At 43.7% G+C, this 19,819-nt stretch overlaps 1 protein-coding gene across 1 annotated transcript in view; it reads right to left on the bottom strand.

The window, feature by feature from the left end:
* Positions 1 to 19,819, bottom strand: part of SLC50A1 (solute carrier family 50 member 1) — a 149,717-nt gene that overhangs the window by 124,258 nt on the left and 5,640 nt on the right. The gene's annotated exons all lie outside the window — the stretch shown is intronic.

The raw sequence follows: 19,819 nt of genomic DNA, 5'->3' as shown, positions 1-19,819 counted from the left end.
GATGTCCATAGGTGTGGGGCCTCATTTCTGGGCTCTCAATTCTATTCCACTGGTCAGTGTGTCTATTCATGTTCCAGTATCAAGCAGTTTTGATGACAATGGCCCTGTAATACAGTTTGAGATCTGGGAGTGTGATGCCTCCAGTTCTGTTCTTTTTTCTCAAGATTGTTTTGGCAATTCTAGGTCTTTTCTGGTTCCAGATAAACATTTGTAGCATTTTTTCTATTCTCCTAAAAAATGTGCTTGGGATCTTGATGGGGATAGCATTAAATTTGTAGATGACTCTGGGTAATATATTCATCTTGATGATGTTAATTCTTCCAACCCATGAACATGGAATATTTTTCCACTTCTTTGTGTCTTTTTCAATTTCTTTGAGTAGTGACTCATAATTTTCAGTATACAAGTCTTTCACTTCTTTGGCTAGGTTTACTCCTAGATATTTTATTGTTTTTGTTGCTATAGTAAAAGGAATTGATTTCTGGATTTCAATTTCTTCTAACTTAGTGTTTGCATAGAGGAATGCCATTGACTTTTGAATGTTAATTTTATAGCCTGACACCTTACTGTATTGCCTGATGATTTCCAAAAGCTTCTTGCTGGATTCCTTAGGTTTTTCCATGTATACTATCATGTCATCTGCAAATAAGGAGAGTTTGACTTCTTCTCTTCCAATCTGTATGCCTTTAATTCCTTGCTCCTGCCTGATTGCTATGGCAAGAACTTCCAACACTATGTTGAATAGTAAATGGTTCTTCTTCTAGCGTTTGCCCTTCTTCCGAAGTCAGTCAACAGCGTCAGGTTGAAAGCTGTCAGGAGCTGCTTGTTGCTGGCTTTGAAAGTGACTGGGATCCATGTGGATTCAGTCGGCTAGGAAGGATCATCAGTTTCCCCAATGAATGGGTACTCACGGGATGCACCACGAGAAGGTCGATCCAATGCATCCCAGTAAATGGTGATAGTGGGCAGCCCTGTCTAGTACCTGATCTGAGTGGAAATGCTTCCAGTTTTTCACCATTGAGTATGATGTTGGCTGTAGGTTTGCTATATATAGACTCCACTATCTTGAGGAATTTTCCATCTCTTCCCATTTTTTGTAGTGTTTTGATATAAAGGGATGTTGTATTTTGTCAAAGGCTTTCTCTGCATCAATTGATATGACCATGTGGTTTTTGGTCTTCCTTTGGTTGATGTGGTGGATCACATTGATTGATTTACGTATATTAAACCAACCTTGCATGCCTGGGATAAACCCCACTTGGTCATGATGAACAATCTTTTTGATATACTGCTGTATCCGATTGGCTAGAATTTTGTTTGATATTTTCGTATCTATGTTCATCAGAGATACTGGTCTGTAGTTTTCTTTTTTGGTTGTGTCCCTGTCTGCTTTTGGTATCAGAGTGATGTTAGCTTCATAGAAGCTGGCAGGGAGTATTCCAGTGTCTTCAATCTTCTGGAAGACTTTTAAAAGTAGAGGTATTAGTTCTTCTTTGAAGGTTTTGTAGAATTCATTTGTAAAACCATCTGGTCCAGGACTTTTATTTTTGGGAAGATTTTTGATAACTGTTTCAATTTCATTAGCTGTGGTGGGCCTGTTCATGTTATCCACTTCCTCTTTACTTAGTTTTGGAAGTTGGTAGGTATCTAGGAAATCATCCATTTCTTCCAGGTTCTCTAGCTTGGTGGCATATAGTTGTTCATAGAAGTCTCGCATGATATGTTGAATTTCTGCGGTGTCTGTTGTGATATCTCCTCTTTCATTTACTATCCAATTTATTTGGGTCTTCTCCCTTTTTTGTTTTGTAAGTCTGGCTAAAGGTTTGTCGATTTTGTTTACTCTTTCGAAGAACCAACATTTACTTTCGTTGATCTTTTGTATGATTTTCCTATTCTCAATGTTATTTATTTCTGCCCTAACTTTAGTGATTTCTGTCCTTCTGGTTGCTTTAGAGTTCCTTTGTTGTTCTTCTTCTAGGTCTTTAAGATGTGCAATCAGGCTGTTTATTTGTGCTTTTTCTTGTTTCCTAATGTGTGCTTGCATAGCTACGAACTTCCCTCTTAGGACTGCTTTAGCTGTGTCCCAAATATTTTGATAGCTTGTGTCTTCATTTTCATTGAACTCTCAAAACATTTTGATTTCTTCCTTTATTTCCTCTTTGATCCAGAAGTTGTTAAGAAGTGTACTGTTGAGCTTCCACATTTTGGCACTGTTACTAATCTTTTGTTGATTGTTATGTGTTAGTTTAATTCCACTGTGGTCTGAGAAGATGCTTGGGATGATTTCAGTGCTCTTGAATTTGCTGATGCTAATTTGTTTGTGGCCTAACATATGGTCTATCCTTGAGAATGACCCATGTGGATTTGAGTAAAATGTGTATTCCAGTTTCTTGGGATGAATGACTCTGAAAATGTCCAATAGTTCTAGTTTATCTATCTCTTCATTTAGCTCCCTTATGTCTTTATTGATTTTCTGCCTGGATGATCTGTCAAGTTGAGAGAGTGGGGTGTTGAAGTCCCCTACTATGATTGTGTTACTGTGAATATGTTGCTGTAGCTCTTTCAGTAGAAGTTTGATGTATTTAGATGGCTTCTCATTGGGTGCATAGATGTTAATAATTGTTAAGTCCTCTTGATTGACTGATCCTCTGAGCATTAAGTAGTGTCCATTCCTATCTTTTTTAATCTTATCTATTTTAAAGTCGATCATGTCAGATATGAGAATAGCTGTTCCTGCCCTTTTTTGTGGGCCATTGGCTTGTATGATAGTTTTCCATCCTTTCACTTTAAGTCTGTGTTTGTCTTGTTGAGTTAGGTGGGTTTCCTGTAGACAGCATATTGTTGGGTTGTGTTTTCTGATCCATCTTCCTACTCTGTGTCTTTTAATAGGTGAATTCAGGCCATTGACATTTATTGATATCAAAGATTGAAGATATTTTAATGCCATTCTTATAGAGTTTTAGAGTGTTTTGATATATGTCCTATTTGTGGTGGTCTGGTTGTTTATAGGAAACCTTTCAGAACTTCTTTCAGGGCAGGCTTGGTGATAGTTGATTCCTTCAACTGTTGCTTGTCTGAAAAGGTTTTGATGCCTCCATCTAGTCTGAATGACAGTCTAGCAGGATATAGTATTCTTGGCTGAAAGCCTTTCTCATTGAGCACTCGATAGATATCTTGCCATTCTCTTCTGGCCTGTAGTGTTTGTATAGAGAAGTCTGCTGCTAATCTTATGGGTTTTCCTTTGTAGGTGACTCTTGGTTTTTCTCTTGCAGCCTTGAGGATCCTTTCTTTATCCTTATTCCTTTCCATTCTAAGTATGATATGTCTTGGTGTCTTTAGGTCTGGGTTAATTCTATTTGGGACCCTCTGGGCTTCTTGAATCTTTATGTCTTTGATGTTGTCTAGACTAGAGAAATTTTCAGCTATTATGGCCTGGAAAATGCTTTTTTCCTCTCCTTCTCTTTCTTCCTCTGGTATGCCAATAATGCATATATTGTTTCTTTTGAAGTCATCCCATAGGACTCTGTTGTTGTTTTCAGCATCTCTTAATCTCTTTTTGAGATCTCTTACTTCTTTTTTAGTTGTCTCTAATTCATCCTCAATCTTGCTAATTCTGTCTTCAGCCTCATAGATTCTATTCTCTCTGCCCTCTACTGTTCTCTGGAGTTCATCTATTTTGTTGCCCTGCTCTGACACTGTTTTAGCTTGTTCAGCTTGTTGCATTCTTAGCTCAGCGATTTCAGCTTTCAGCTCTCTAATAACCATGAGATAATTAGTACTTTCTTCCATATTCTCATTTGTTGTTCCAGCATTTCTGATTACAATTTTTTCAAATTCTTTACTCACTCCTGTGATTATTTCCTTAGCTAATGTTTGGATGTTGAACTCGCTGTTTTGTGCTTCACCCTCTGGAGGACTTTTAGCTGGACTCTTGTCCTGGTTTGAGTCTCCAATATTTTTTCTTGTTGTTTAAACCATTTTATATATTATGTTATGAGTTCCCTTTATCAATGCTTTTCAAATTATTGATCACTATTGCCTGGATTGATTTGTGTCTAAGTAATTTAATTAAAGGTTTTACCGTGGTGGACGTTAACAGTTGTTTCAATCCCTGAGTTGGAGCTCAGTGGTTTAAAAGCCTCTTTTTTTTTTCTTCCCTGTAGGCTATGGGAGCCTGAGGGATTTTAAACTATCAATAGGCTTCTTAGCTTAATCACTGACTCCTGACCAAGAGATAAAACAGGGTGTGGCAGAGATAATCCAGTGGTTATGCAAAGGGACTTTCACAGCCCCTCAGCTATGCCACCAAGGTATAGATCTTCTCCTGAGTTTCCCGGTTAGATCTCTGTCCCTTGGTGTCCCTCCCTTTCACTGCTCCAGATTCTGAGGGTAGTAGCAGTGGAGACTCAGAGTTGCACTTGGTGAGTCTTTGGGGAGTCCTCTCCTCCCTTCAGCTGTCCCCTTCTTGGTGGAGCAGACTGGAGGTGGTGTCTCAACTGATAAACTGCTGAACTGTTACAAGCAGTCACTTAATCTCTCCTTAGGCTCCTCTCTCTGTCACCAGCTACATGTGTTTGTACTCCCGGGTGATTTACTGGGTTCTTGTGGTCTAGTCCTGTCTTATTTCCGTCCCGGGTGGTCTCCTTTGGTATTCCTAGTTGATCTGGGAGAGGAGAGGAGAGGAGAGAAAGCCATCTGCTGCTCGTAGCTCTGCCTCCGGAAGTCCTTATTTTCCTTTTTGTTGCCCTTGTTTTTTATTGTTGTGTAGTTATTATTGTTGTTGTTATTGATGTCATCATTGTTAGATAGGAATGAGAGAAATGGAGAGAGGAGGGGAAGACAGAGGGGGAGAGAAAGATAGACACCTGCAGACCTGCTTCACCTCCTGTGAACCGACTCCCCTGCAGGTAGGGAGCTGGGGGCTGGAACTGGGATCCTTAGGCTGGTCCTTGTGCTTCACATCAAGTGCGCTTAATCTGCTTCGCTTCCGCCTGACTCCCACTTTTTTTTTTTAATATTTATTTTATTTATTTATTCCCTTTTGTTGCCCTTGTTGTTTTATTGTTATAGTTATTATTGTTGTTGTCGTTGTTGGATAGGACAGAGAGAAATGGAGAGAGGAGGGGAAGACAGAGAGGAGGAGAGAAAGATAGACACCTGCAGACCTGCTTCACCGCCTGTGAGGCGACTCCCCTGCAGGTGGGGAGCCGGGGTTCGAACCGGGATCCTTATGCTGGTCCTTGTGCTTTGCGCCACCTGCGCTTAACCCGCTGCGCTACAGCCCGACTCCCTTTTTTTTTTATGTAATCAATATGCTGTCTCTCTAGTCCATGATTTGATATGTTGATCACCTCCTTTTGCTTCTCCCTCTCCATCCTCCTCTTCCTCCTTCAACTCCCCCTACTATTTACTCATTTATTTATTTATAAATATAGGAAGAGAGAAAGAATCAGATACCACTCTTCAGGGGTACATGTCTGCCAGGGAATCGAACTCAGGACCTCATGGTTGAGAGTTGAGTGCTTTATCCATTGCACCACCACCTGGACCACCTTCCTGCTCCTTCTTTTCTTCTTCCTCTTCCTTTTCCTCTTTCTCTGCCTCTTCTTTCTTCTTGCCACTGAGGTTTCACTGAAGCTCCTTAATTCCAGGGTCCAAGTGGACCCCTCCTCACAATTTTACCAAATAGAAATAAGGAGAAAGAGAGTGGAGAGGCACCATAACACCACTCCACGACTCCTGAAGCTTCCCCTGTGCAGGTGTGCTGGCAGGGGGCTCAAACCCCAGTCCTTGTGTGCGTCGCTGGACAAGCGATCTCCCTGTCCTTCCATTTTTTTTTAAAGATTCTATTTATTTATTAATGAGAAACATAGGAGGAGAGAGAAAGAACCAGGCATCACCCTGGTACATGTGCTGCCGGGGATTGAACTCAAGACCTCATGTTTGAGAGTCCGATGCTTTATCCACTGCGCCACCTCCTGGACCACCAACTTTAATTTTCTTGTCTGTCTCCCACCAATTCTTTGAAGCAGAGACTTTGGAACATTGTTTTCATTGAAAGCTTCCTGGAAGGCAGAAGCTTTGTTTGTTTTATTCCTTAGAATACTGCTGCTGACTGGCAGTTCCTCAGGTGAATGACAGGGCTGTCCAAATAGCTCTCCTGGGTAGTACACTGCTTTGCTACATGTGAAACCCAGGTTCGAGCTCGGTCCCCTACTGCATTGGAGGAAGCTTTGGTGCTGTGATTTCTTTCTCTCTCTCTGTCTCTGTCTCTCTGTCTGAAACAATAGGCCCAGAGGAGCAAAGCCCCAGTGACAACAAAATCCCTGACAAGTTGTAGAGTGTCCAGTATCAGCCTGGGTTTACTGTCAGCTGCCTGGGCCTGAGCTCAGCTGCCTCCCCCAGGCTGGCGTCCTTCCCTCCCGGATCTCCCGAGTACACCTTCTCCAGGAAGCCCTGACTCACCAGCTCTAATCAGCCAAGATCTCTGTTCCCACTACCTCTTGCAGGGCTGCCTGTAATTTTCTCAGTATGTGCTTTCCTGATTACATGTATGTGTGTGTCCTGTTGCCTCTCTAAAACTGCGGGTGCCCCAAGGGCAAGGACAAGACCACGCCAGTGAGCCACCTGGAACCTTCCCCAAGGACCCAGAGCCACCTGGAACCTTCCCCTAGGACCCTGTGGGCATCCAGAAAGTTTGACCCCAGCCCTTGGCAATGCCTGCATGGGGTCACTGCATTTTTTAGGGATGGGATCATCATCCTGGGGAGACCCCTCCAACACTATTATTATCAACATTATTTTAATATATATATATATATTTAATTCCTGAGAGAGACCTTCGTGGGTCTGTACCTGGGACCTGGGATCCTCAGGCAGGAAAATCTTTTGCATCATTCTCATCACTGTGCTGTCTCCCCAGCCCAAAGGGACTTTAGCAGTGAGGGCCCTGGCCTGCCTTTCCAGCTATGCTTTCTGCCAGCACTATTTGTCCCATAAGATCTTTTGCCACACAGGATTACTCACCAGCCTTTGTTCAGGTTTTCCCCGTGCTTGGTATTCTTACCTCCACTCGCCCCCACCCCCCACCGCCTGAATAGCTCTGACTCATCTTCCACTATCCACTTCCGCCTCTAGGGCCTCTCTGAAGCCCCCTCCCCTAACCATCTGAACCTCCATGTTCAGCACACTTGAGTATGGGGGGGGGGTCGGAAATGGGGTTTCTTTCCCTCTAAAACCAAAGCTAGAACCCTCCCAAGAAATCTGAGCTTAGCTTCAGACAAAGGCAAGTCATCTCAGAGGGCAACCAGGGGCTGTGCTGTGGAGGCTGGAGGGGATACTTCTGGCCCTGGAACAACTCTTGGCAGCCCCAGCAGGAATGATCCCAAATGTACCCTGCCTGCATGACCTTTCATCCTTAGAGCAGTCCTGGGAGTGAGAAACAGCTTGTTGGTACCAAATAGAGAAAGGAAGCAGTGGGAGCCAGGTGATGGTGGACCTAGTTGAGTGCATGTTCCAATGTGCAAGGACCCGGTTTGAGCCCCTGTCCCCACCTGCAGGGGGAAAGCTTTGCAAGTGGTGAAGCAGTGCTACAGGTGTCTCTTTGTCTCTGTCTCTCTGTTCCCTCTTGATTTCTGGCTGTCTCTATCCAATAAATAAATAAAGATGGTAGGGGCTAGGTGGTAGCACACCTGGCTGACTGCATATGTTACAATGCACAAGGACCCAGATTCGAGCCCCCAGTCCCCCCTTGTAGGGGCAAAGCTTCACACATGGTGAATCAATGCTACAGGTATCTTTCTGTCACTCTCCCTCTCTGTCACCCTCTTCTCTCTCAGTTTATGGCTGTCTCTACCCAATAAATAAAGATAATTTTTAAAAGCCTGCATGGCAAGAAAAATTTCTAAAAAATAAAAAAGATATTGGGGCCAGGCAGTGGCACACCTGGTTGAGCACTCACACTACAGTATGCAAGGACTAGGGTTCAAGCCCCGGGTCCCCACCTGCAGGTGGAAAGCTTCACAACCATTATGCTATCTACCCCTGCCCTATTTTTTAAGCTTTTAAAAATGTTTTTGTTTATTATTGTATAGAGACAGAGAGGAAATGAGAAGAGAGAGGAGAGAGAGGGGGAGAGAGACAGAGAGAGACACCTGCAGCCCTGCTTCATCACTTGTAAATTTTACCTCCTGCAGGTGGGGACCAGGGCCTGATCGATCCATACCACCAGCCTATAGAAAATCTTTTCCTAGTGTGGTAGGGCTCTGGGGAGATGGGGTTCCAGGACACATTGGTGAGGTTGTCTGCCCAAGAAAGTCAGGTTAGTGTCATGGTAGCATCTGCAACTTGATGGCTGAAAAGCATTAAGATGTGGCCTGGGAGGTGGCGCAGTGATAAAACTTTGGACTCTTAAGCATAAGGTCCTGAATTCGATCCCTGGCAGCACATGTGCCAGAGTGATATCTGGTTCTTTCTCTCTTCTCCTATCTTTCTCATTAATAAATAAAATCTTGGGAGTCGGGCGGTAGCGCAGCGGCTTAAGCGCAGGTGGCGCAAAGCACAAGGACGGGAGGAAGGATCCCGGTTTGAGCCCCTGGCTCCCCACCTGCAGGGGAGTTGCTTCACAGGCGGTGAAGCAGGTCTGCAGGTGTCTGTCTTTCACTCCCCCTCTGTCTTCCCCTCCTCTCTCCATTTCTCTCTGTCCTATCCAACAACGATGACATCAATAATAACCACAACAATAAAACAACAAGGACAACAAAAGGGAATAAATAAATAAATATAAAAATTAAAAATAAATAAATAAATAAATAAATAAAATCTTAAAAAAAAAAAAAGAATGTGGTCTGGGAGGTGTCGTAGTGGATAAAGCATTGGATTCTTTTTTTTTTTTTTTGCCTCCAGGGTTATCGCTGGGGCTCAGTGCCTGCACCTCAAATCCACTGCTCCAGTTTTTCCCCTTTTGTTGCCCTTGTTGTTTATTGGTGTTGTTGTTACTATTATTGTTGTCATTGTTGTCGGATAGGAAAGAGAGAAATTGAGATGGGAGGGGAAGACAGAGAGGGGGAGAGAAAGCGAGACAGACACTTGCAGACCTGCTTCACCGCCTGTGAAGCGACTCTCCTACAGGTCGGGAACCAGGGGCTCGAGCGGGGATCCTTACACCTGTCCTTGCGCTTTGTGCCACATATGCTTAACCCGCTGCACTACCACCAGGCCCCCAGCATTGGATTCTTAACCATGAGGTCCCGAGTTCGATCCCCAGCAGCACATGTACCACAGTTATGTCTGGTTCTTTCTCTCCTCCTATCTCTCTCAGGAATAGACAAATAAATTCTTTTAAAAAAAAAAAGAAAGAAAGAGGAGTTGGGCTGTAGCGCAGCGGGTTAAGCGCAGGTGGCGCTAAGCACAAGGACCCACATAAGGATCCTGGTTCAAGCCCTGGCTCCCCGCCTACAGGGGTGTCGCTTCACAAGCGGTGAAACAGGTCTGCAGGTGTCTGTCTTTCTCTCCTTCTCTCTGTCTTCCCCCTCCCCTCTCCATTTCTCTCTGTCCTATCCAACAACAATGACAACAATAATAACTACAACAATAAAACATCAAGGGCAACAAAAGGGAATAAGTAAATAAAAATAAATATAAAAAAAGAAAGAAAGAAAGAAAAGCATTAAGATATAAAGCAGAATAATTTGTTTAATAGTCAGGAACTTGGGGGTCATGTGGTAGCACATTGGGTTAAGCGCACGTGGCACAAAGTGCAAGGACCTGTTTAAGGATCCTGGTTTGATCCCCCAGGTCCCCACCTGCAGGGGAGTTGCTTCACAGGCGGTGAATCAGGTCTGCAGGTGTCTATCTTTCTCTCCCCTTCTCTGTCTTCCTCTCTTCTCTCGATTTCTCTCTGTCCTATCCAACAACGAGCGACATCAACAACAACAATTATAACCACAACAAGGCTACAACAACAAGGGCAATAAGGGGGGTAAAATAATGGCCTCCAGGAGCAGTGGATTCATGGTGCAAGCACTGAGCCCCAGCAATAACTCTGGAGGCAAAAAAGAAAAACAAAAAAACAGGAACTTAAACGTAAGAGTATTGTGCACCACAATGTGTGTGCTCACCTGACTGACTCTCTCTCTTTCTTCCTTTCCTTTTCTTTCTTTTTCCTCTACCAGAGCACCATAAGAGCTCTGCTGGGGATTGAACCTGGAACCTTGGGGCCTCAGGCATGAAAGTGGTGTTGCTGTCCATGGTGCTCCTGTGCCATAAAGGTCCTCATTCCTAGGTTCCTTGGCCTCTAGAACAATTAAAAATACTTTAGGGAGTCAGGCAGTAGCGCAGCAGGTTAAGCGCACATGGCACAAAGTGCAAGGACCCGCGTAAGGATCCCGGTTTGAGCCCCTGGCTCCCCGCCTGCAGGGGAGTCGCTTCACAAGCGGTGAAACAGGTCTGCAGGTGTCTATCTTTCTCTCCCCCTCTGTCTTTCCCTCCTCTCTCCATTTCTCTCTGTCCTATCCAACAATGATGATTACAACAATGATGATGATGACTACAACAATAAAACAAGGGCAACAAAAAGGAATAAATAAATAAAGATAAAACTTAAAAAATTTTAAAATAAATACTTTATTTATTAATGAGAGAGATAGGCAAGGAGAGAGAGAGAAAGAAAACCAGGTATCACTCTGTACAAGTGCTGCTGGGGATTGGACTTCAGACCTCATGCTTGAGCTTTCAGTGCTTTATCCACTGTGCCTCCTCTTGGACCATTTATTTATCACTTGCATTTCATGCCTATACAATTCTACCATTTCTAGAGTTGTTTGTTTATTTGCTTATTTATTTACTAATTAGAAAGGGAGATAGAAGAGAGACCACATAGCATGGCTCCACTGTTCATGAAGCTTCCTGCTTGCATATGCTTACGTGCTGTCCTGGGGTTCAAATCCAGGGCCTTGTGCATAGTAGTGTGTGTGTTCTCTACTGGGTAAATCACCTGCTTTCCCCCTCTAGAACAATTTTAAAGTATTTTATTTTTCTAACTTTTTCTTTTTTAATTTTTTTAATTATCTGTATTTATTGGATAGAGACAGCCAGAAATTGAGTAGGGGGAGACAGAGAGACAGCCCTGCTTCACCACTCGCAAAACTTTCCCCCTGCAAGTGGGGACCGGGGGCTTGAACCTGGGTCCTTGCGCATCTTAACATGTGTGCTCAACCAGGTGCACCACCACCCGATCCCATCACTTTTCTTTCTTTCTTCTTTCTTTTTTCCTTTCTTTCTTTTTTCCTTTCTTTCTTTCTTTCTTTCTTTCTTTCTTTCTTTCTTTCTTTTAACTTAGCTTTGGCTTATGGTGCAAGACATGAGAGTCTCTTAGCATAGCCATTATGCTGTCTCTCTTCCCTCCCCCAATTTATTTTATTTTTTATGAGAATGGGAGAGAAAAAAAACAAAACAAAAACAGGCCATATCCAGTCCTGCACTGTGCCTGCCAAGATGCTTCTTGGTCACTCACATGAAAGCTCTTTAATGCAGCAGAATTAATCTTGATATAAGAAGCGAGGTTGGGATCTAGGTTAATTTACTTTTCCAAACAGCAAACAGGTTGCAAATGGTTCTCAAATGATTTGTCTTTTCTCACTTACTGAAGCTGCCATCTGTAAGATCTGCTAAACTGATATATAGGGGCTGGTGAAATAGCTCACTTGAACAGTGCACTGCTTCGCCGCAGGCATAAACCAAGTTTAAAGCCCCCGCCATCATAGTGAAGGAAGTTTTGGTGCTGTGGTCTCTTTCATTCCCTTACTCATTGTCTTTATTTTTAAAAATAAAAAAATTTGTTTATGTAAATAAACACAAATATTTACATACACACACACACACACACACATATATGTGTGTGTGTGTGTGTGTATGTCATTGACTGAGGGAGTATAGTGTGACTGCATGTGGGTCACTGAAGTCCTGCCAACTGGGGTATGTCTCCTTCCCTCATTATGCAATGGCAATTGCAATGGTACTTAGGCTACACTGTGACCAACAGCCATCAAGACTGAGTGTGATAAGGCACATAAAGTGGTTGGTCACCATACCCTCAGGCTCACAATCACTGAATGTCAGTCACTGGGGTCAGTGCTCTGCCTTCCTGTCTCCTGATCCTGGGCCCAAGGATAATGTCACCTACCAACCAGCTCCCATTGGGACCAGACAGTTCTGCTACTTACTCTCTTTGTGACCTGGGGCAGGTACCTTACCTTTCATGTCTGTGTTTGAGTTTCCTTGTTCAAACACGGGGATATAAAAGTATCTGTCACTTACACATGTCACTGTCACCCCAGGGCTCAGTAGCCATGTATTATGTATGACTTGCAAGACACATAATAGCCTTTCAATGAATGTTTACTCTTTGTCTGGAGATTGTTATTATATGATGTTATAATTCACTATCTGTCTGTCATGAGGGTGGGACAAACACTTCCTTGTTACTCCCCTCCCCCCAATTTCTAGAGTGCGACAATATTTCAGGGCCATGGATGTGCAAAACTGATGCCTAATCTTCACTATGGTGGCAAGATGTGAAAGTGACCGTGTGACCCAAGAGGTGGCACAGTGGATAAAACACTGAACTTGAAAGTATGAGGTCCCACGTTTGATCCCTGGCATCACTTGTGCCAGAGTGATTCTCTGTTTCTCTCTCTTCCTTACCCTCTCTCATAACTAACTAAATAAATAGGAAGAAAAAGAAGGAAGGGAGGAAGGGAGGAAGGAAGAAAGGAAGGAAGGAAGGAAAGAAGGAAGGGAGGCAGGAAATTCAGTCAGTCACTGTGACCAGTCTTAATTGAGCAGTCAAAGATCAGAAGTTGGGGGTGGGGTGTATGACAAGATGGGGTGGGAGTGGAACTGTGAAGCACATTTAGAAAGAAGGGTCTATTATTTCTTTATTATTATTATTTTACCAGAGCACTGATCAACTCTGGTTGCATGCAACTAGATTGAGGACTTCAGAGCCTCAGGCTTCAGAGTCTCTTGCATAACCATTATGCTATCTACCCCTGCCCCAGGTTTTTATGTTTTTTGATGTGTTTTATTTTGAGGGTCAGAGAGATAGCTCATTGAGTAGGGCGACTGCATTGCCATGCCCAAACCCAGGCTCAAGCCCTGGCGCCACATGGGAGGCGGCACGGTCCTGAAGGAAGTGCTAGTGCTCTCGCTCCCCTCTCTAAAGAAATGTGCGCAGTTTGAACAGTCAGCTCACTGCAGCCTGGGAGGTGGTGCGGTGGATCCAGTATAGGGCTCTCAAGCATGAGATCCTGAGTTTGATCTCTGGCATTGCATATACCAGAGTGATGCTCTTTTCTCTCTCCTCCTTGCTCAAATAAGTACATCTTAAAAAATATATTTATCAGGAGTTGGGTAGTAGTGCAGCGGGTTAAGCGCAGGTGGTGCTAAGCGCAAGCACTGGCATAATGATCCCGGTTCAAGCCCCCGGCTCCCCAGCTGCAGGGGAGTCGCTTTACAAGTGGTGAAGCAGGTCTGCAGGTGTCTGTCTTTCTCTCCCCTCTCCATTTCTCTCTGTCATATCCAACAACATCAATAATAACTACAACAATAAGACAACAATGGCAACAAAAAGAAATAAAGAAAAAAGAAAAAAATATTTAAAAAATTATCTAAAAGCAACAATGGCAACGAAAGGGAAAATAAGGAAATAAATAAATATTAAAAAAATAATTAAAAAAATAATAATAATAATTTTATCTAGTGGGGAGTCAGGCGGTAGTGCAGCAGGTTATGGGCACGTGGCGTGAAGGGCAAGGACCAGCATAAGGATCCTGGTTCGAGCTTCTGGCTCCCCACCTGCAGGGGAGTCGCTTCACAGGCGGTGAAGCAGGTCTGCAGGTGTCTATCTTTCTCTCCCCCTCTCTGTCTTCCCCTCCTGTCTCCATTTCTCTCTGTATCTAACAAAGACAACATCAGTAACAACAAACACTACAACAACAATAAAAAACAAGGGAAACAAAAGGGAAACTAAATAACTAAATATAAAAAATATCTAGTGAAAGAGAGAGAGAAAGAGAAAGGGGAACAGAGTCTTGCTCCTATATATGAGGTAGTGCTGGGGCTTCAACCTCGGACCCTACCATATGCGAGTCTTGTATTCTACCTACTGAGTCACCTTTCCAGACATGAATATTTCTAAATAGCAAGATCACCTTGTTATTAAAATATATATTCTATATATTTAGAAAAGCAAAGCATCACTCTGGCATATATGATGCTGGGGATCAAACCTATGACATTATGCTTGGCGATCTAGAATTCTTCCATTGAGCTACCTTTTGGGTGCTCTCTCTCTCTCTCCCCTCTCTTTTCCTTCCTTCCTTCCTCCCTTCTTCCCTTCCTTCCTTCCTTCCTTCCTTCCTTCCTTCCTTCCTTCCTTCCTTCCTTCCTTCCTTTTCTTTGTGTGTGTGTTGGGGGGATAAACCTAAGGCCTCACACATGAATGACAGTACCAATGTGTGAGCTTACTGGCCTCAGTGCTTCCCTTCATTTTGTTTGTTTTGCTTTCATTATTTATTTATTTATTATTAGAACACTGCTCAGCTCTGGCTTATGCTGGTGCTGGGGATTGAACCTGAGACCTCAGAGCTTCAGGCATGAACCACTATGCTGTCACCCCAGCCCTCTCTTGATTCCTCTAACATGCTCCCCTCCTTCCCAATACAAATATATTCCAGTTTTTAGTTAAATCAATACCTATTGTTTACATTATTATGGCTGCAAAAATAGTCTTCACAGTTGAGTTATGTAGTGTTTGTGCTAAACTGTGAATTTGCAAGAACTGCTTTTAATTAATAGCAAGGAGATGGGACTGAGAAACTTCTTTCTTTTTTTAATATTTATTTTCCCTTTTGTTGCCCTTGTTGTTTTATTGTTGTAGTTATTATTGTTGTTATTGACGTTGTTGTAGTTGGATAGGACAGAGAGAAATGGAGAGAGGAGGGGAAGACAGAGAGGGGGAGAGAAAGACACCTGCAGACCTGCTTCACCACCTGTGAAGCGACGGGAACCAGGATCCTTAGGCAGGTCCTTGCATTTTGTGCCACGTGCACTTAACCCACTGTGCTACCAGTGGACTCCCAGAAACTTCTTTCTTTAACATAGGCAGTCAAAGACTTTTCTATTTGAATGCAGTGAAAATGGAATCTCTTTCTCTCCTCTCTCTCTCTCTCTCTCTCTCTCTCTCTCTCTCACACACACACACACACACACACACACACACACTCTGGGGCCTCACACATTCGCAGTTACACTGCTGACTTTTTCATTCTATTCTTTTGTCCAAGTTCAGTATTACTTTGTTGAGTGAATGTTAATGTACAATTGTTACAAGGGTACAGTCATGAATTTTTCCAAGATACGTATCAGTACATTTCACTCTTCCACGTCACCTTTCCACTTTTTCATTCTTTTTTTTTTAATGGAGAGGGAGGGGGCTCAGGGGAGGGAAAGAGGGCAGAGCCGCTGGAGCTTCACCCTGTGCCATGCCATTCCCATATGGTGTGGGCTGGACCACATGGCAAGGAATACTATTGGTAGGTGAACTATTTCTTGCTCACTCTCTCTCAAAAAAAAAAGGATAAGAAGGAGAGGAGGAGGAGGGACAACAACACTGAAGCTTCCTTCAGTGTGATGGGGGCCAGGCTAGATTCTGGGTTGCACACATAGCAAAGGAGGTGAGATGTTCTGCCAGGTGGCCAATGAACTCTCTCTAGTCCCTGGAGTAACCTACTTTTGCCTGATGGCCTAAGCCACCAGGAGCCTCAATGTCTAACCTTGGTGTGAAACTTTGGTCAATGTGATTATACACTGCACTCACCTTAATTATGGAGTTATCTATTACGTAATTACCTATAATTTATTACCTTCATTTTGTAGTTTCCCAGTCAGCCCTCTCAGCTGATCTCAGTGCAGGCTTAGGGGTGATTATTCTTCTCTTCTCTTCTCTTTCCTTTTCTTTTTCTTGTTAAAAAAATCATTTTATGAAGGGAGATTAATGGTTTACAATACAGATGTTGCTACATGGGTATAATTTCTCATCTGTGATTCTCCTTTTCACTGATTCCATGTATAACTTGAACCTGTCAAAACATAGTTTCCTTTTAAATGTTACTTTTTCCTGCACAGGGAAAATAGCTCACCTGGATAGTGTGCTGCACTGCCATGTGTTCGGCCTAGGTTTGAGCCTAGCCCCCACCCCACTGGAGGAGCCTTCAATGCTGTGGTCTCTCTTTGTCTTTTTATTAAATAAATAAATATTACCATTTCCCATATTCTGCTTTTCTTTTGCAGGATGAGCTACCCCAACAACTCTCCTAGTTTGGGAATCTCTTTTGTAACAGCAAAGTTAGTAATCTAATTCTCTTAGGGCTGGGTGGTGCTGCACCTGGTTGAGCGCACATGTTCAATGGGCAAAGACCCAGGTTTGTGTCCCCAGTTCCCACCTGCAGGGAGAAAGCTTTGTGAGTGGTGAAGCAGGGTTGCAGATGTCTGTCTTTCTCCCTATCACTCCTTTCACTCTTAATTTCTGGCTGTCTTTAGCTAATAAATAAAGGTAATAAAAAGTTTTTAAAAATTAAATCTAACTCTCTGATCCCAGGAATCTGTACAGTGGTTATCTGTGGATCTTGAGGCATAACATCCTGATTTTGGTCACTGGCGTTGCAGGTGCCAGAGAAGAGCTCTAGTTCTATCTCTATCTATCTCTTTTAAATTTTTTAAAATTGGGAGCTGGGTGGTGGCGCGCTGGTGCAGAGGGTTAAACGCACATGGCACAAAGCACAAAGACTGGCATAAGGATCCCGGCTCCCCATCTGCAGGGGGTTCACTTCACAAGCAGTGAAGCAGGTCTGCAGGTGTCTGTCTTTCTCTCCCTCTCTCTGTCTTCCCCTCCTCTTTCCATTTCTCTCTGTCCTATCTAACAACGACAGCAATAAAAACAGTAATAACAACAACAATAAACAACAAGGGCAACAAAAGGGAAAAAATAGCCTCTAGGAGCAGTGGATTCATAGTGTAGACACCAAGCCACATTGATAACCCTAGAGGCAAAAAAAATTTGTTTTAAATTATCTTTATTTATTGAATAGAGACTGCCAGAAATCGAGAGGGAAAGGTAGTAGAGAGGTGATAGAGACCAGCACTGCTTCACCACTTGCAAAGCTTTCCCCCCTGCAGATGGGGACTGGGGGCTCGAAGCCTGGTCCTTGCGTAGAGTAACATATGCACTCAACCAGGTGTGCCACCACCCAGTCCCCCAACTTTTAATTTCTTAGACATCTTCCTGGAGCCTTTATTTTTCTAATTCAGAAGTGTATTGCTCAAGATTCTTTTTTTTTTTTTTTTTAACCAGAGCATAGTGGTATTGGGGATTGAACCTGGGACTTTGAAGCCTCAGGCATGACAGTCTCTTTGCAAAACCATTATACTATCTCCCCTACCTGAGTTTTTTTTCTTCTTTTTTTAAATTTTTAAAAATTTTAAAAATATTTATTGATTCCCTTTTGTTGCCCTTGTTTTATTGTTGTAGTTATTGTTGTTCTTGATGTCGTTGTTGTTAGATAGGACAAAGAGAAATGGAGAGAGGAGGGGAAGACAGAGAGGGGGAGAGAAACACAGACACCTGCAGACCTGCTTCACTGCCTGTGAAGCGACTCCCCTGCAGGCAGGGAGCCGGGGGCTGGAACTGGGATCCTTATGCTGACCCTTGCACTTTGCACCACGTGTGCTTAACACGCTGTGCCACTGCCCAACTCCTTTTTTTTTTTTTATTTTTAAAGTTTTTTTTTTTTGTAGTTATTGTTGTTGTTATTGATGCCGTCGTTAGATAGGTCAGAGAGAAATAGAGAGAGGAAGGGAAGACAGAGAGAGGGAGAGAAAGACAGACACTTGCAGACCTGCTTCACCACCTGTAAAGCAACTCCCCTGCAGGTGGGGAGCCCAGGGATAGAACTGGAATCTTTAGGCCTGTCCCTGCGCTTTGCACCATGTGCACTTAACCCGCTGTGCTACCGCCTGACTCCCAAGTTTTGATTTGTTTTGAACTTTATTTACTATGATAGGACAGAGAGAAATTGAGTGAAGAGGGATAGAAAAAGAGACAGACACCTGTAGCAGTGCTTCACTGCTTGTGAAGCTTTCCCTTTTCCTGCAGGTGGGGACTGGGGGCTTGAACTTGGGTCCTTGTACATTGTAACATTAACTTAAGCAGGTGTGCTACTGCCTGGCCCTGCTTGAGTTTCTTTTAAAAATATATGACAAGGGGGCCGGGCAGTAGCAAAGTGGGTTAAGCGCAGATCGTGCGAAGCCCAAGGACCGTGTAAGGATACTGATTCCGAACCCCCTTCCATCTGCAGGGGTCGCTTCACAAGCAGTGAAGGAGGTCTTCAGGTGTCTTTCCCCTACTCTCTTCCCTTCTTATCTTGATTTCTCTGTCCTATCCAACAATTACAACAATAACAATAACAACAAGGGCAACGAAAATTGGAAAAAGTGGCTTCCAGGAACGGTGGATTCATAGTGCAGGTACAGAGCCCCAGCGATAACCCTGGAGGCCCCCAAATATATATATATGACAAGGTGGTCCAGGAAGTGGTACAGTGAATAAAGCCTTGGACTCTCAAACACGAGGTCCGAGTTGGATCTCTGGCATCGCATGTGCCTGAGTGATTCTCTCTTCCTCCTGTTAGAGCTCCAGTACCATACAAGGACACATCGTGGGAAACACTGGGAAAGCTCTATGGATGCATGGATAGTGGAGTAGTGTGTCAAAGTGTCTACCCTCTCTGTCTCTTTTATTATTATTATTATTATCTTTATTTATTTATTGGATAGACAGAAATTAAGAGGGAAAGGGGAGATAGAGAGGAAGAGATACTGAGAGACACCTGCAGCACTGCTTCACCACTCACAAAGCTTTCCCCCTGCAGGCGGGAACCGGGGCCTTGAAACCTGGTCCTTGTGCACTGTAACATGTGCACTCAACCAGGTGCCCCCCATCCACCCCCTTGTCTCCCTCCCTCACTCTAAAAAAAAAAAAAGTATATAGTGGACTGAGAGATGGGTCAGTGTGCACTTTACCATGCAGGAGGACTTGGGTTCAAGTCCTGGTCCACCACACAGAGGGACCCTCTCCCTTCCACCCTCTCTCTAAAAGAAAAATAAAAGTCCTCTGGGAGTGGTGGATTTCCCAGTGAAGCTCTAGAGAGGCCCTGGTGACAAGATTTCGGGAAAGAAAGAAAAAAGGAGAGAGGATGGGAGCTGAAGAGTGGGGAGGGAAGGAAAACCTCTATTCTAAAAGTTATGGCATAATTGATGGTTGTAGTTGCAGCTGCTTTCCAGACTCCTGCTCTGTCCCTTCACCCTAGGAGGGGTCCTGTGTCTTACAGTCTCTTTTAGTCCAAAGTCTATCTTGGTGCTCAAGGGCCCTTGGAGTAAAGGAATGAATAAAAGAACAAATATGCCAAAGAATGAAAGGCATTTCTGTACATAAATGAGTTTGAGAGAAAGGTACTACATTCCGGGGGTCGGGCGGTAGCACAGCAGGTTAAGCCCACATGGCACAAAGTGGCAGGACCGGCATAAGGATCCTGGTTCGAGACCCCAGCTCCCCACCTGCGCGGGGGGGGGGGGGGGGGGGGGGTGTCGCCTAACAAGGGTGAAGCAAGTCAGCAGGTGTCTAACTCTTTGTCCTATCCAATAACAACAACAATAGTAACAGCAACATTAATAACAAAGCAGAAATAACAAATAATAGTAACCA

The sequence above is a fragment of the Erinaceus europaeus genome, chromosome 11 (assembly GCF_950295315.1).
Source record: "Erinaceus europaeus chromosome 11, mEriEur2.1, whole genome shotgun sequence".
Taxonomy (NCBI): domain Eukaryota; kingdom Metazoa; phylum Chordata; class Mammalia; order Eulipotyphla; family Erinaceidae; genus Erinaceus; species Erinaceus europaeus.
Note: the sequence above shows the minus strand (reverse complement) of the source record. Positions and strands in the feature narration are given on the sequence as shown.